This window comes from Alligator mississippiensis, chromosome 14, assembly GCF_030867095.1.
Source record: "Alligator mississippiensis isolate rAllMis1 chromosome 14, rAllMis1, whole genome shotgun sequence".
Classification (NCBI taxonomy): Eukaryota; Metazoa; Chordata; order Crocodylia; family Alligatoridae; genus Alligator; species Alligator mississippiensis.
In genome coordinates this window covers 31,779,633-31,793,163 of record NC_081837.1, presented here as the reverse complement: position 1 = coordinate 31,793,163, position 13,531 = coordinate 31,779,633, and the positions used below count along the sequence as shown (strand labels likewise).

Sequence of the window (13,531 nt, the reverse complement as noted above, 5' to 3'; positions counted from 1 at the left end):
ACTCTAAGAATCCTGACCTAGAGTATGTTCACCGGTCACTCGTGGGCTTTTGCAGGGCCGGAGAGAATACCAGGCGGACTTCCCTTCGTATATGGGGTTGGTTGTGGGAATCCTGAGTGACGTTCTGTTCTTTTCTGGATGCTTGTGTATCCAGATTTGGTCATCTGCATGGCATTTTTGGTAAGCAAGGCAGTCTGGCAATCCAGGCTTTTCTGCCACTTATGTGCCATGGGGAATTCTGTTTCTGGATGTGCAGCCCTGGACAATTTTGTGTGACCGTGTAGTCAAGCAGACCTCAGTCTGCTTGACCAGCTCACTAGGTTACTGGCAGCCAGGGCCTCTACATATGTGAATGCATAATGACCCTGAGATGCCTAAAAACAGAGTGCCAGTGACTAGACTGGATAATAGCTGATTTGTGGCATTATAGCTAGGGTGCTGTGTAGAAAATCAGAGAAACCCAGATTCAGTCCTTGCTCTGGATGAAGGGGGCGTTAGAATCCAGGTCCTCTGAGCTTCCAGGTCAGTGCCTTAGCCACTGAGTTATTTGTGGGAAGGGTAGGAGTTCCCTCTTGTTTTACTGTTGCCTAGTCTGTGCAACTAAATAGTCAGCCATATGCATTTGGAAATAGAGTTCTCCTAGATATGTAAATGCCATATAGAAATCCAAAAACAGCCAGTTGGATGACTAGGAAAGAAAAGAATGCCACCTTTTCTGTCCCATGGGGCTCCTGTTCCTCTGTCCCCCTGTGAGCGCATAGGGAAATAGGGTTCCTAAGGCCGAATGCTAAAGAAGATTCACCGTGGACACAAGTGAGCGCAGGTAGCCCAGTGGCACCACCCTGCTCTAACTCATAAGCAAGTGCTTGGAGACTGCAGTCCCAACAGTTGGTACAGCTGAGTATACATGAGCAGATGGGGCCTGAGTCACCTCGGCCCTTCACCTTGCACAGCATTTGCACCAGTGCAAAGGGAAAGTGTGAAATGCTCCTAGTCCAGAACAGAAAGCTTTAACGTTTGCTTTGAACAGCAAACAAGGCAGATGGAAAATTAGAGCAGTGCAGCTGACAAACTGGAACAGCTTGGGCCTGTATTATAAATACAGTGGGAAGGGCCTCAGTGATGCCGTAGCATTTCAGTGGCCTGATTTTCTCAGGTGTTCAGCAGATTCTGATAGACATTGGATAACATTTTCAAGAGCATCTACAAGATTTAGGAGCTTAAATCTCAGGGACAGTCAGTTGGACTTAGGCTCCAAAGTCAGTTACACACAGGTTTTGTATCAGTATGACTGCCAGTTGGACACATGGCCAGTAGTTATACTGCACAAGCCCTAGTATGTGGCCTGTATAAGGATGCCTTATAAATAACTTATTCTCCATCCTGTGGAGGAAGATGTTAACCCGTTTATACCAACAAAACTGCATCTAGACTGGGGAGTAAGGTTTTCCACCATAACTCTCCTAGTATGATGAAAGTGATATAGTCTTTTGGGAGTAGACAAGGGCCACTGTCTTCAAAGATATTTAAGCAGCTAATTCCAATTTAGGTGTTTAAATGCCACTGATTTGTAATGCACATTAAACACCTAAAAATAATTTGCCACCCAAATCCTTTCAGGACCTGGCTCAGGGTCTTCTGCAAATTTCACCTGGATATTCTGCCCCATTTCCCCCACTAGCTGTTTGCTCCCTAGTGGCAATTTTCTTTGCTCCACTTATGTCACCAGCTGTAATTTCCATGTGTGCAGGTTAATTTAAAAATTTATTTTCCAGCCAACTTGTCCCTTCTGTTGTCCGTTGCTTTATTAATTCTCTCCCTCAGCCAACAGAAGTGCCTTTTCCTCCTCTTCCAATGACAGTTATTTCCATACAGATGTCCCGATGCATTGTTCTCTGTTTCAATTATCAGGCCTAAGCAAATGAAGCCATCATATTCATGTTTTGCTCTCCATGTAGTGCGGTTTCACCCTGGAATTCAGTGCACTGACAGTTCATCAAGCAGCACAACAATTGGTTGCGTTTCTGCTGATAGTTTGGCAGTTGTTTGTTGTTTGTCTAGTGTTGTGCAGCTCAGCTCCGACTCCACTGATAGAGAAACAAAGCAAACACAAAACCATCAGGAAATGTCAGGATAGGTCAGTTTCTGCAGTATCGATTTTCTCTCGTATTCCTTGTAATCCCAGTCAGCTTTATTCAGTAAAGTGACTGGCAATTAAACCTGGTTAGAAATTTCCATCAACGTTTGCAGCTCCACTTGGCTATCAGTGACCTCTGGTGTTCATGAGCACTACTGAATGCAGACTTGTCACTGCAAAGAACAGTATCTTTGTTCTCTATGTTGCATGCAATAACTGTATAATGCATTGCACTCCTAGTCCTGGGCATGTGCAGCTACTCCTGATTGCAGTGTAATTGGTTTAAAAACCAGTTTCATTAAACTGCTGTAACTCCTGTGGGGATGTTCTTATTCACGTTTGCAGTGGGGCAAAGTTATGTGTGCCACTTGGACCACACTAAATCTATTTAGCAGTGTTAAATTTAGAACGTGCTATGAGCAGTTGCACTGTAAGGGTTAATACCTTTTCTTGCGTACACGGCTCTGACTTGTCACAAGATGGCAAGTGAGCAGGTGCAAGGCTATAAGCCTGGACATGTAGGCTGGATCCCTCCTCAGGGTTGCAGGGGAGAGGCTGGCCACAGTGTCTTCTGGGATCCTGGAGGACTGCAAATTAGTCATTTTATCTCTGGGAGCAGACTGAAGTTACCCTAACATGAGCTAGGTAGCACAGCCCAGGGTTAACCCTTGCCCAAAGTGGCATAAGTTTGAGATATTCAGAGGGCAGTTTGCATGAGTTAACGACCTTGAATGGGTGAATGCTCACTTTTTAAGTGCCCTTAGCGTGGTCTAAATGTAGTGTCACTTCATGCCAGAGACTTACGTGAATTTGGCTTGCATCAGTAAATCCAGTGAAGTACCCGTGTGTGGAGTGGGTGTAAGAAGGCCATCACTTGGGGTGAGTGACTGAAGCACTGTGTCCTGGGGTGCAGCCCACCACTGAGAAGATTTACTCTGAGGATCTCAGACAGGCTTGCACCTGATGAAGAGGCAGAAGTGGAGTATTCAGAGATTAGCATAAAGGAAAACAGGAGGGAGCTCTGCTTCCTCTTCACTAGCTGGAAGAGACACCATTCTCCATCCATTGCTTTATTCAGGGCTGTTTAACCTTCCTCACAGGTGACACAAGTGCCATGGGCAGCCTGTGTGTGTGGCACATAAGAGATCAGGGACAGGAAGCACAGTAGAAAATAGGGCAGGAAGCAGAAAGCAGAGCAGCAAATCAGGCAGGAAGCACAGGATGGGGCCAAAGAGCAGAGCAGCAGATTGGGCAGGGGAAGGGAATTGAAATGGCACTTAGGGAGGGGGTCAGGCTAATTTGTGGCACTCTTGCCAGAAAGGTTGGCCTCCTTTCCTTCAACACATGCCAGGAAACAAGCTATCAACAACCAGCCCAATGAACTGCATCCACAACAGGGCTTGTGCCAGCACGACCATGCCTATAAAAACTCTCACACCTGATCCCACCTAGCTACATCACTAACCTTTGAAGTGCAGGTCAGATCTGCACTATAGATTTCTACTTCTCTAGATATGTCAGTTGAGGATGTGAAAAGGTTGGCTGGCAACGGTCCAGAGTGTGATTGTGAGTACATCAGCCAAGCTGTGCTTTTACAAGTATTGCTTGTTTAATATCAGGGTGTTTTTACTGCACTTTGATAGCATAACTGCATCCATACCAGGAAGGTTCGGCTGGGGTAGACCCCTGGAGCCCCTACACCAGCAAAACTCTCCTAGCACTCTTCCAGCGGCATGCCTGTAGCTCAGACCTAAGGTTAAAAAAGGAAAAGAAACCTTGCCTGGGTATGTGCAGAGTCCTTTCCCACTCCATTTCCCCACCCTAATGTACTAAGCAAAGGCACAGGTCCAACCTGTGTTTTTCCTCTTCAGGTCACCTTTAAATGACTTGCCCAAGGTCACACAAGAAGTCTCAGGATTAGCCAAGAATAGAAAAGCTCGGATGACTTCTGACTGTGGACTTTAACCAGCTTTCCCATGGTTCCAGTTGCTGTAGTTTCTGAAGTCACAGATGATGGGCAGTGCTCTGATGCACTGTTGGCATATGCATTTTGTTTCTTGGCCCTTTGGAGGAGAGGAGAAGCAGCAATTAGGGGGCCACTTGTTGGATTGGCTTTAGGCCAGAGGTGAGGCCACATCTGACGCATCTATAGCAGCAAAAATCTGTAGTGCGTATCTGACCTGTCTGTAAAAGGTTTTCTGGTATCTTTATGCAGGATCAGAGGCATGTGTTTTAATGATGCAGTTATTCTGGCACAAGTTTGTGGCAGGATGATAAGGAAGTTTCTCTACAGAAGGCTGGCTTTCATGAGCAGCAAACTCTGCTGTGTTCTTGTTATGGCTTAATGTGCAGATTAATGGACACTGTTATGCCCCGACAGAAACACTCTGATTTGGGATTTGGAACAGGCTTTATGAGAAAACGGATTTATTAAAAAATAACAGCTACAGTGTGATTGGTGGACACTTCTACTTTTCTGTGTGTACTTACTGCTCAGAAACTGGTTTCCTAGATCAGCAATGCTCAACCTACCTGATCTCTTACAGGTTGGATGAGTGATGTGGGGTTGGCACTTGGGCTGGATGAGTGGTGTGGGGTTGGTGTGCAGGCTGGATTCTGCACATGGTGTCAGCACACAGGGTCAGTCTGTGCAATTTGGTGTGCTGGCCCTCCCCCACAGCCAGTCCTGAACACTGAATCCAGCTGCAGCCCAGCGTTGTTCCCCAGATTTGGCTGCAGATCAACCCCACACACTGAATCCAACCATGGACCAGCACCACGCACCAGCCTGGCCCCATGTGCCAGATCTGACTGCAGATTAGCTCTGTGCACCCATGTGATCCAGCATGCAGCGCCATGTCATCCAGCCCTCCAGGGCTCCTACAGATCCAGAAATATAGTGGTGGGGGAGCAGTGGCAGTATTAATTAATGCTTCCATTGCTCTCCAGCTGCCAAATTTCTGGACCAATGGGGAGCCCCGTGGCCTGTAGGATATGTGTATCCATGGGCTGGATCTGGCCATGAGCCATAGGTTGAGCATCACACTCTTAGATCAACTATTCAGCTGTGTTATTCTTATGCAGAGGCAAGGCTGCACCGCTGTTTGCCCATTTTATCTCCTTGTCTTACACCAATGGCTTTCAACCTGTAGTCCATGTACCCCTGGGGGTCTACAGACTATGTCTAAGGGGTCCATAAAAGATGACCATGATCAATCACATTTCCAAAGGGGTCTGCACCTCCATTCAAATTTTTTGGAGGTCCGCAAATGAAAAAATTGAAAATCACTTTATTACACTGATGTCAGGCAGGTGTTGGATGCTGCCATATGGATGCTTCTCTTGCAAGAAGTGAGAGTTTTTAAGTTGAGTTTGAGTCTGAGAACTAATTTAGCAACATGCAGGGGATGCTGGAGGACACATGTTCCTTAGTCTGCCTCCTTCCCAGTTCAGTCTTGCCAGGATTCACTATCAATCAGCCACTTCACATCCAGGTGCTGATTTGGGGCGCTGAACAAGCTAGGGAGTGGAGCTGTTGCCATCTGGTGAAAAGGGAGATCTAGAGAAGAGGGCTCAGTCTGGTGCCACTCGGCAGGTGAGGAGGGATTTGGCGAAGGAAGAGCAATTGCTTTTAATCTCTGTCCAGGTTCATTCTGGGAAGGACAGGAGTTTTTTCAGGAACGTGTGTTCACCCTTACAGCTTCTTGTAGGAAGGACAGCAGGATTTGGTATCAAAAGCTGCAGAGAGGCCCAGCAGGATGAGAGTACATGAGCTGTCATTGTCTATGGACAAGAGGAGGCCCTCTGCCAAAGTAAGAGATGTCTTTTCCTTTCCATTCCCTGGCCTGAAGCCTGATAGAGGAGTCCAGGATACTAGAAGATAGTTCTGAAAACTTGGCTATCTTTTCGAATAACATTCATAGAAGAAGGGAAGGTGGAGAGTAATTCTCAACATTTTTAATGTAAACTGATGGCTTCTGTATCACTGCTCAGGCTTTTGCATGTGCCAGAGAGGGTAGTAGATCTCCGTCATAGAAGAAGATGCTGATAGTGCCCTTGAGTTCGGGTCATAGCTGTTCTCTCTTCCCTTACCAGGCAGGCCTGAGCTCCAAATCATAGGGCTTGTCGACCTGAAACTTCTTGTGTGCTTGGATGGCTTGCTCAGAGAAGGTAGCCGTGCTCTGGTCTTAATCTCAGTTTATTGCTCTTGGCGGCTCAGGAAGCTATTCCTGAGGTGATTGCCTTTGTGTATGAAGCAGTGTTGTGATAGTAGTCATCTTCCCTTTTGAATGATTTTTCTTTGACATCATTAGGTTTAGCTATACAGGAGAACTCGGCTCATCCGTATCTGGGTGGTTTGTAATCTACTTAATTTGCTGTGGGTGGACAAATGAAGAATGAAGCTCTGCCGTTTGCAGGGCTGTTACGTTACACCTCAGTGGTCCCACACAGCTGTTTTCTGGGGCTCTGCGTACCCCCCAGTTAATTCTGATACCCCCGTCTTTGGACGGGGCTTAGAAAGCTAACCCTTCTAATATACTTTGCCATGGCTGTAAGTATTCCTGATAACTTATCTAGGCACCACAGATCACTGCCACTTCCGTTGTTCAGCGAGCAGTTTTATTAACATAATAGAGTTAAACGAAAGTAATTGTTCTAACTGGCATTTAACTTAGATTGTATCAGTGTCTCAGAGCAGAGAGGGACTCATGTGCCTAAAAGTTGTCTAACCTCCACCATCTCTTCTAAGTCTGAAATCGGTCCCATGAAAGGCATCACCCAGAAAATTGTGCTTCTTTATGAAGTCAGAAAACAAGGGAAGGCACCTAGCTAGCGTGAAGCTTGAGTATATATACATTTCAGTGAAGCATGACTTTGCTGTGGGTCTGGCAGAGGAAAGGTTGGCTCTCTTCTCACCCTTCATGCCCGTGGTGAGCGTTTGAAGATCTGTCTGTTGGGGTCTCACTACAATGGACTCTTTTCCATGCGTGAAGCTCAAGCTTCCTTCTTTCCCATGCTTTCCGTCACAGATGTGCAAATGTAGCACACTAGTCAGTCTGTGGCAGGGGGTTTCAACCTTTTTCTTCCTGAGCCCCCCTCCCCAGCATGCTATAAAAGCTCCATGGCCCACCTGTGCCACAAAAACTATGCAACTCCCCAGCCCCGGGTGCAGCAGGTGGGTCTTGGTGGCGGAGAGCCCCGGGGTCCCACTCACCGGAGCAGCAGCAGCATGGAGCCGCATCTACCCACCTGCCAGCCCATGAGATGGGGGCCGTGGGGCTGGGTGAACAGGCCTGCTCCCACCCCTTCCTTGGGATGTGCCTCAGCCCCAGGGGGCCAAAACAGCTCCTCCCAGCCCTGTGCCTGGCTGGGCAGACCCCCTAAAACTTACTCATAGCTCCCCACAGAGGGGCATGGACTCCCGGTTGAGAACCCCTGGTCTATGGTGTAGGTTTTCCCTTTGTGCCCATCCTATAGAGGATATAAGTCTGTTGCAATGCTGACTTCAGAGCTTAGCTTTTTAATTCAAGCTTGTGAGACCTATGTTTTTTTATCTCTGGAGACCTGTGGTTCAAGCCTGGCTATTATCCCAAATGGCTGCTTTCATGTGGTGGAGGATTAAAAGAGCTGGGGACCTTAGAGGTTTGGCATGTGCTCACTCTGTTCAGAAGAAGTATGTAACCCTCTGGTCAGCGTGAGTGCTGTATCTTCCATCTCCTCTCTGCTCCTCCTCGTTGTCCTCCTCCCCCTTCAGTCTGATGTAGGTCTGTTCCAGTTTTTGGCTGATAAGCCTGGCTCAGGCTGAAGTGTTGCCTGCTTCCAGTGTTGGGGTGGCCCCGGTATCAATCAAGATAACAGTGATCCCATCAGCTCTCTCTAGCAGGGACTTTCCAGGTGTCTGGAAAGTGTCCAGCAACTAAGTTGGGTAGAAACAATTAGTAAGTTCACATTAGGAATCTGGGGAGAATAATTAACTTCACCAGGAATGAGGATCCAGCTCCAGCCTCATAAATGTTTATCTTTTTTTACAAAGTACCCTTCAAACCCTTCCTGGTTTAAGTATCTGAAGTTGCACAATTCTTCCCAGTTCTCACCCTGCAAGTCTTCATGCAGTGGCACAGAGGAGGCGGCAAGATCTGAAACAAAAATATGCGGAGGAAGAGGAACAGAAATCTAAGCGGAGAGAGATCAAAGGGGGTTTGTCAGGAGATTTTCAATTAGATGAGTTGCTGTTATGGCTTTTGTTGCACCCCTCTCCCCCAGAATCATAACTAGAATTGGATAAGCTGCACGTCAGCTGTGTCATCCTTTCTCCCCTCACTGTTTCTTGCTTCATTTAATTAGCAACGCCCTGTCTTTATGGAGAAATTTTCACTGATTTAATTACATGAATTTCTTATTGGAGTAAGACTTGTTAGAAGAGCCCTGCTTTGTTTCAGGGAAGCACAGCTGTTAGGGTTGGTTGAAAATTAGTAAATATTTTCTGCAAAAAGGTTTGCAAAAACCAAAAATAGTCCATCAAAAATGATCAGGCTTTGTGAGCAAAACAAAAGGGAAGGCTGTTGCTTTGCTTTCAATGAAAACAGGCAGTTTGGATGTGTTGTTATTGCAGGGCAGTGATTCGCAGCTGAGTTGCCACCAAATTCAGAGAAGTGATGCAGGGGTGCAAGGAGAGGATGAGGTGACAGAATGGTTAAGTTGACTTGCTATGGCTCCAAGGACACAAGGTCAAGTCGTTTCCAGCTCTGCCTTGAGGGCTGGTCCCAGCCATCCCAGCTGGGAGTGGATACCTGGTGGGTGTGAATCACAGCCAGCCAGCAGCGATGGTGGCCCCGCCACTCTCTTCTGTGCCACTGGCTGCAGACAAAGGCTATCTTACTCTTATCAGCCTGATAAGCCTCTTGGCTCAGGCTGGACATTGGATTCAAATTGGGAGGGGATTTGCTGCCTTGCCAATGGAACGTGGTGGCTGAGGCTCCCCAGAGCAAAACCAAATGATTTCAAAGCAAATCAACCTGAACAGTTTCATCCAGTTCTGTGTCCACAAAAACGGAGGACTGTCAATGACATCATCTTCTATGAAGATGTTTGCACTGTTCAAAAAGTCACTTTTGCAGGCAAAAAAAAACTGGTGAAAACAGGGCGGCCGGCTCCATTCTTACTCTGCTGAGCCGAGGTGGCTGCTGCTGTGTTAATTCCTCCGGCATCAGCAGGGCTGCAGGGATGAAGACTACGAGCTGAGACTCTGAGAAGATGCTGAAAACAGAATCTGAAAAAGCTTAAACATGGATGTAGGCAGACAAGGTTTTTTGGATGAATCTGATATCTTTTATTAGACCAACTTAAATAGTTGGAAAAAAAAATTTAGCGAGCTTTTGGGTTTAAAAACCCTTTGTCAGGCTGAGGAAGTCTCTGCAGTTGGTGTGTGCTCTTCCTGGATGGCATGAATAAACATGGATGTCAATTTTAAAACTCTGGGCATTGTATCAGAAACATTGTGATGAGACCACTCTCCTTTCTTATGTGAATTTCAGATGCTAAGTTGAGGGTAATGAGCATGACTGGTGTTAAGACAGAATATGATCAATTTATCAAAGGTGTCTGCGAGCAGATTGGATTCAATGACCTAGAAAGTCCCATCCAAGCCTATGTTGCCATGATCCCATGACAGGTACAATATAGGACCAAGGAAGAAGGAAAATATACTGGTGGTATTTTATGTATATAGTAGGGTAGGAGTGTTGTTGTAGCAATGATTGTCCAGGAAACATATGAGAGACAAGGATGTGCATGTATACGCTCTCACACACACAGACACACTGCTCCCTTCCTGGTCCTCCACGTAGTATTTCTGGATGTCTGAATGACAGACATGGCACTTACTCCCCAGGTCAGCATCCTGTTCCTAGACACGTAGCCCCTGGCTTTTAAAAAACCAAGTCAGTGGAAAACGCGATTCTCAGAGGGCCGTGCAGGGGGAAGAATCTACCTCGCTGGGAGCCAGGGCCAGCAGCCTCCTCGCTGAGCCACACAACCTCTGGCTTAGTCTGGTCCTCCTGACCCCACGTGTCTCCCTCTCAAGGCTGCCCCGGGGGCCAGCTTTACTACCAGTGCCAGAGAAGGGACTTAATGTCTGGCCTGAAATGTGAGGTTCAAGGGCTGTGCTAGAAAGTCAGCCTGCCTGCTGGGTGAGAGGGATCTGGCTTCCAGGATGAGTGCCCTAGCCCTTGCACTTGGCACTGAAATAGTGAAAGTCCCTTCCTTCCCCACCCTGCCATTTAGTTGCCAGTGCAAATGCCTAGGCTGTGTGTGGAGAGGACTGCGTGCATGTACAGGCTCACTTGCAGAGGTGTAGATAGGTGTTTCAGCATCCTGGGGCTGGGGGGTGGTGAGCTTAATAATATCATGTGAAACTCTAGAGTGGAGGCACGCACAATCAGATCCTACCTGCCACAGCACGGACTCGCTGCACTCGGGATGCTGCTGTAACAGCAGCAGCACAGGCTCAGGCTCCTGTGGCTGAAGGACAGGCCCCCTCTTCGCTGGCTGCTGCCACTGGCACCCCCCTAAATCAGTGCCCCGTTCGCCTACCTCTAGTTATGCTGTTGCTTAAGCATCCAGGAATTGACTTCCTATCTGAGGTGTAAATGGCATTTTTGGCACTTAGATAACTAGAAATGCCAGGCAGACGGCCAGATCTGGACAGCTGGAGAATAGAATGCCACCCGCCGTGTGTGTGTGTGCGTGTGTGTGTGTAAATAAAAGGAAATGTAATAAAAATAGAGATTCATTGGTTCGGTGGCCAGAAATTACCCTTAGACTGTGTAATTTGACATCTGTATTAGAAGGGCTATAGAATTTCATCAAGTTACCCCTTCAGAGAGCCAAATAACTTGTGTTTAATTAAACCATATATTTAAAAAATGCATCCAGTCCTGGTGTTAAGCCATCAAAAGATGGAGAATCCACCCCTCCCCTCAGTAGTTTGTCCCAATAGTTAGTCACTGGTACTGTTAAAAATGTGTGCCTTATTTCTCATTTCATTTTGGCTGGCTTGAACTTCCAGCCACTGCTTCTTGTGCCTTTCTAATTTTCTTCCACTGAGAAGTAAGCATCACAATAATGAATGTCTTTGCTGTTCATGTTGTTTTTAAGCCATGTCTCAAATTAAGGCCCAGGCACACTCGATTCAATATGACAAACACAAAACAGAACAGGCATGGGGATGGAGGCACACGAGGGTCTCACCATCCACACCCTGATGGTCCAGAATTTTGGCCCTTCTTCCCTCCTTTTCTCCTGGGCAGGAGTAGAGTGTTTGGGAGGGGTCTGAATGAGCCAGGAGAGGTGCCAAAATAAAGATCTTCCCTCCATAGGGAGCATGGTAGAGGAGAAAGAAGAAAAGAGGAATATTCAGGGTCAGCCTGAGCAGAGGAGACAAAGCACACAGCAGTGGCTGACAAGAATCTCCCATCACTGTAAGATCTCAGCATCTTCTCTGGAGAATAATGAAGTCTCTAGTGGGCTTTAAGAAAGCTCTGACACCTCTCTGCAGGGGCAGGACTCTGGTGAAAGGGGAAGGAAGGTTGTAGGTGATCTTTCCAGCTGTTGCAGATTCCCATTTCTTAACTTCTTTGCTCGCCCCTCTCAGGCTTGTGTGTTAGTGACTCCCCAGCAGCATCACAATAATGCCTAACACAGTGCTCCATCCTTTGCTTTTTCTAGGACTGCTGTCTCCTCATGCCTCAGTTTGGATTGTACACTCTCCAGGAGGCAAGTCTGCTTGTATTTATAGCACAGTGTGCCATGCACATGCAGGGTGCTAGATAAGCAAGAGATAGGCATAACAAAAAAGAGCGGAGGCTGCATGCTGTTGCCAAGATAGCATGTTGTAGCAGAATGGATCTGCCACTAGCAGTGGGAAATGCCCAGCTGGTGAATGATGACTGCAAGACACTACAGACGCGTTGTCTTTCCTTCCCTGGCCCAAGGACTCTGATCTTGCTCTTGGAACTACTGAGAAATTGGAACGATGGAGACATCATAGGACAAGGCTGCCAGAGGCATTGTATAAGCTATCAGATATCTGAGCTCTCATTCACCAGTTGGGCTGCCCCATTGGTGGCAGCATAGATGTCCCTCAGGCATGTTCACCACCACATTATCTAAGGGACATGTTGCACATGACACTTGCCATGTGTTAAATGTACTTAAAAGGTGAGCGACTGCACATTCAAGCAGTGCTTCGTTGCTTATCTTGCTGGGGTGATTTGACCCCAGCTGACTTCCTGCCCCTTGGGTAGGGGGCTGGATCCGATGATCTTACAAGGTCCCTTCCAGCCCTAATGTCTATGAAATCTATGAAAACACAAGCTAAATGTGCTCCTATTGTAATAAAGTTAAGACTTTATGCAAAGAGGATCTCCAGAGCATATTAAGTAACATGTTCAGCTACTGTCAGACTGCTCCATGGAGATAATAGGAGCAATTTGGAGTCCTCACCTGGCTGTGCCATGGACCCTTCTGCTGTACCAAGCCACATGTCAAGAAGAAGGATCCTGGATCTTTCCCTTGTCAGGTTCCTCCCCGATCAAGTTGAAAGCCAGGTGCTCACAACCCTGGAGGGTCCCGAGACTGGGACCAACAATCAGCTGATTATTGATCCCAGCCCCAGCAATGCACCAGAGGTGGTTCAAGACTGATGTGGTGCTGGTGCTGAGACCAACAGTCAGTGATCTGTGCATGCTAGAGATTGTAGTAAACATTACCAGGTGCCTGGTCCACAATCTAACTGTAATACTGCACACGTTTAACACATTACAAGTGTTCCGTGTGGTGAGACCCTAATAACTCTACCCTGAATAAGGATGACATGGACACGGGTGAGTGGCTGGAAGCACAGAGGTTGAGCATTTGAGGCCACAGCAGAAGCGCTTATGGCACGGCCTTGTCAGATTCCAACAAATCTGCAAATTCTGCTAAACACCTTGTCACAAGACGACATGAGAAAGGAAGGAAGACAAATAGCAAACTTCCTTGAGTCCTGCCTGCGTTAGTTCTTCCATGAATCATGGCTGCACAGGCTTAAAGAGGCTTCTGACTCCTGCCTTGACTTATATTTGTCATTCCAGGAGCACACAGGATCTGTAAAGGTTCTGCAAAGAGCTGGGGGAGAATAACGATATGGGCACAATACAGATATGGTACACAGTACAGTAAGTGACTACATTTTTTCCCCTTGTAAGCATCCATCTATGGGGCATATCAGTGCAGGATTATGGGTAGGAGGGGTCAGTTGTGTAGTACAAAGTGCTACAAGGATCCTGACCTGCCTTGCAGTCATAGGCAGCATAATAGGTGGAACTGTCATACATTAGAGCATCCTGGGGGTAT

The 13,531-nt window shown here is 47.1% G+C and overlaps 1 protein-coding gene across 1 annotated transcript in view; it reads left to right on the top strand.

Moving 5' to 3' along the window:
- ADORA1 (adenosine A1 receptor) overlaps positions 1-13,531 on the top strand; it is a 73,340-nt gene that overhangs the window by 51,529 nt on the left and 8,280 nt on the right. The gene's annotated exons all lie outside the window — the stretch shown is intronic.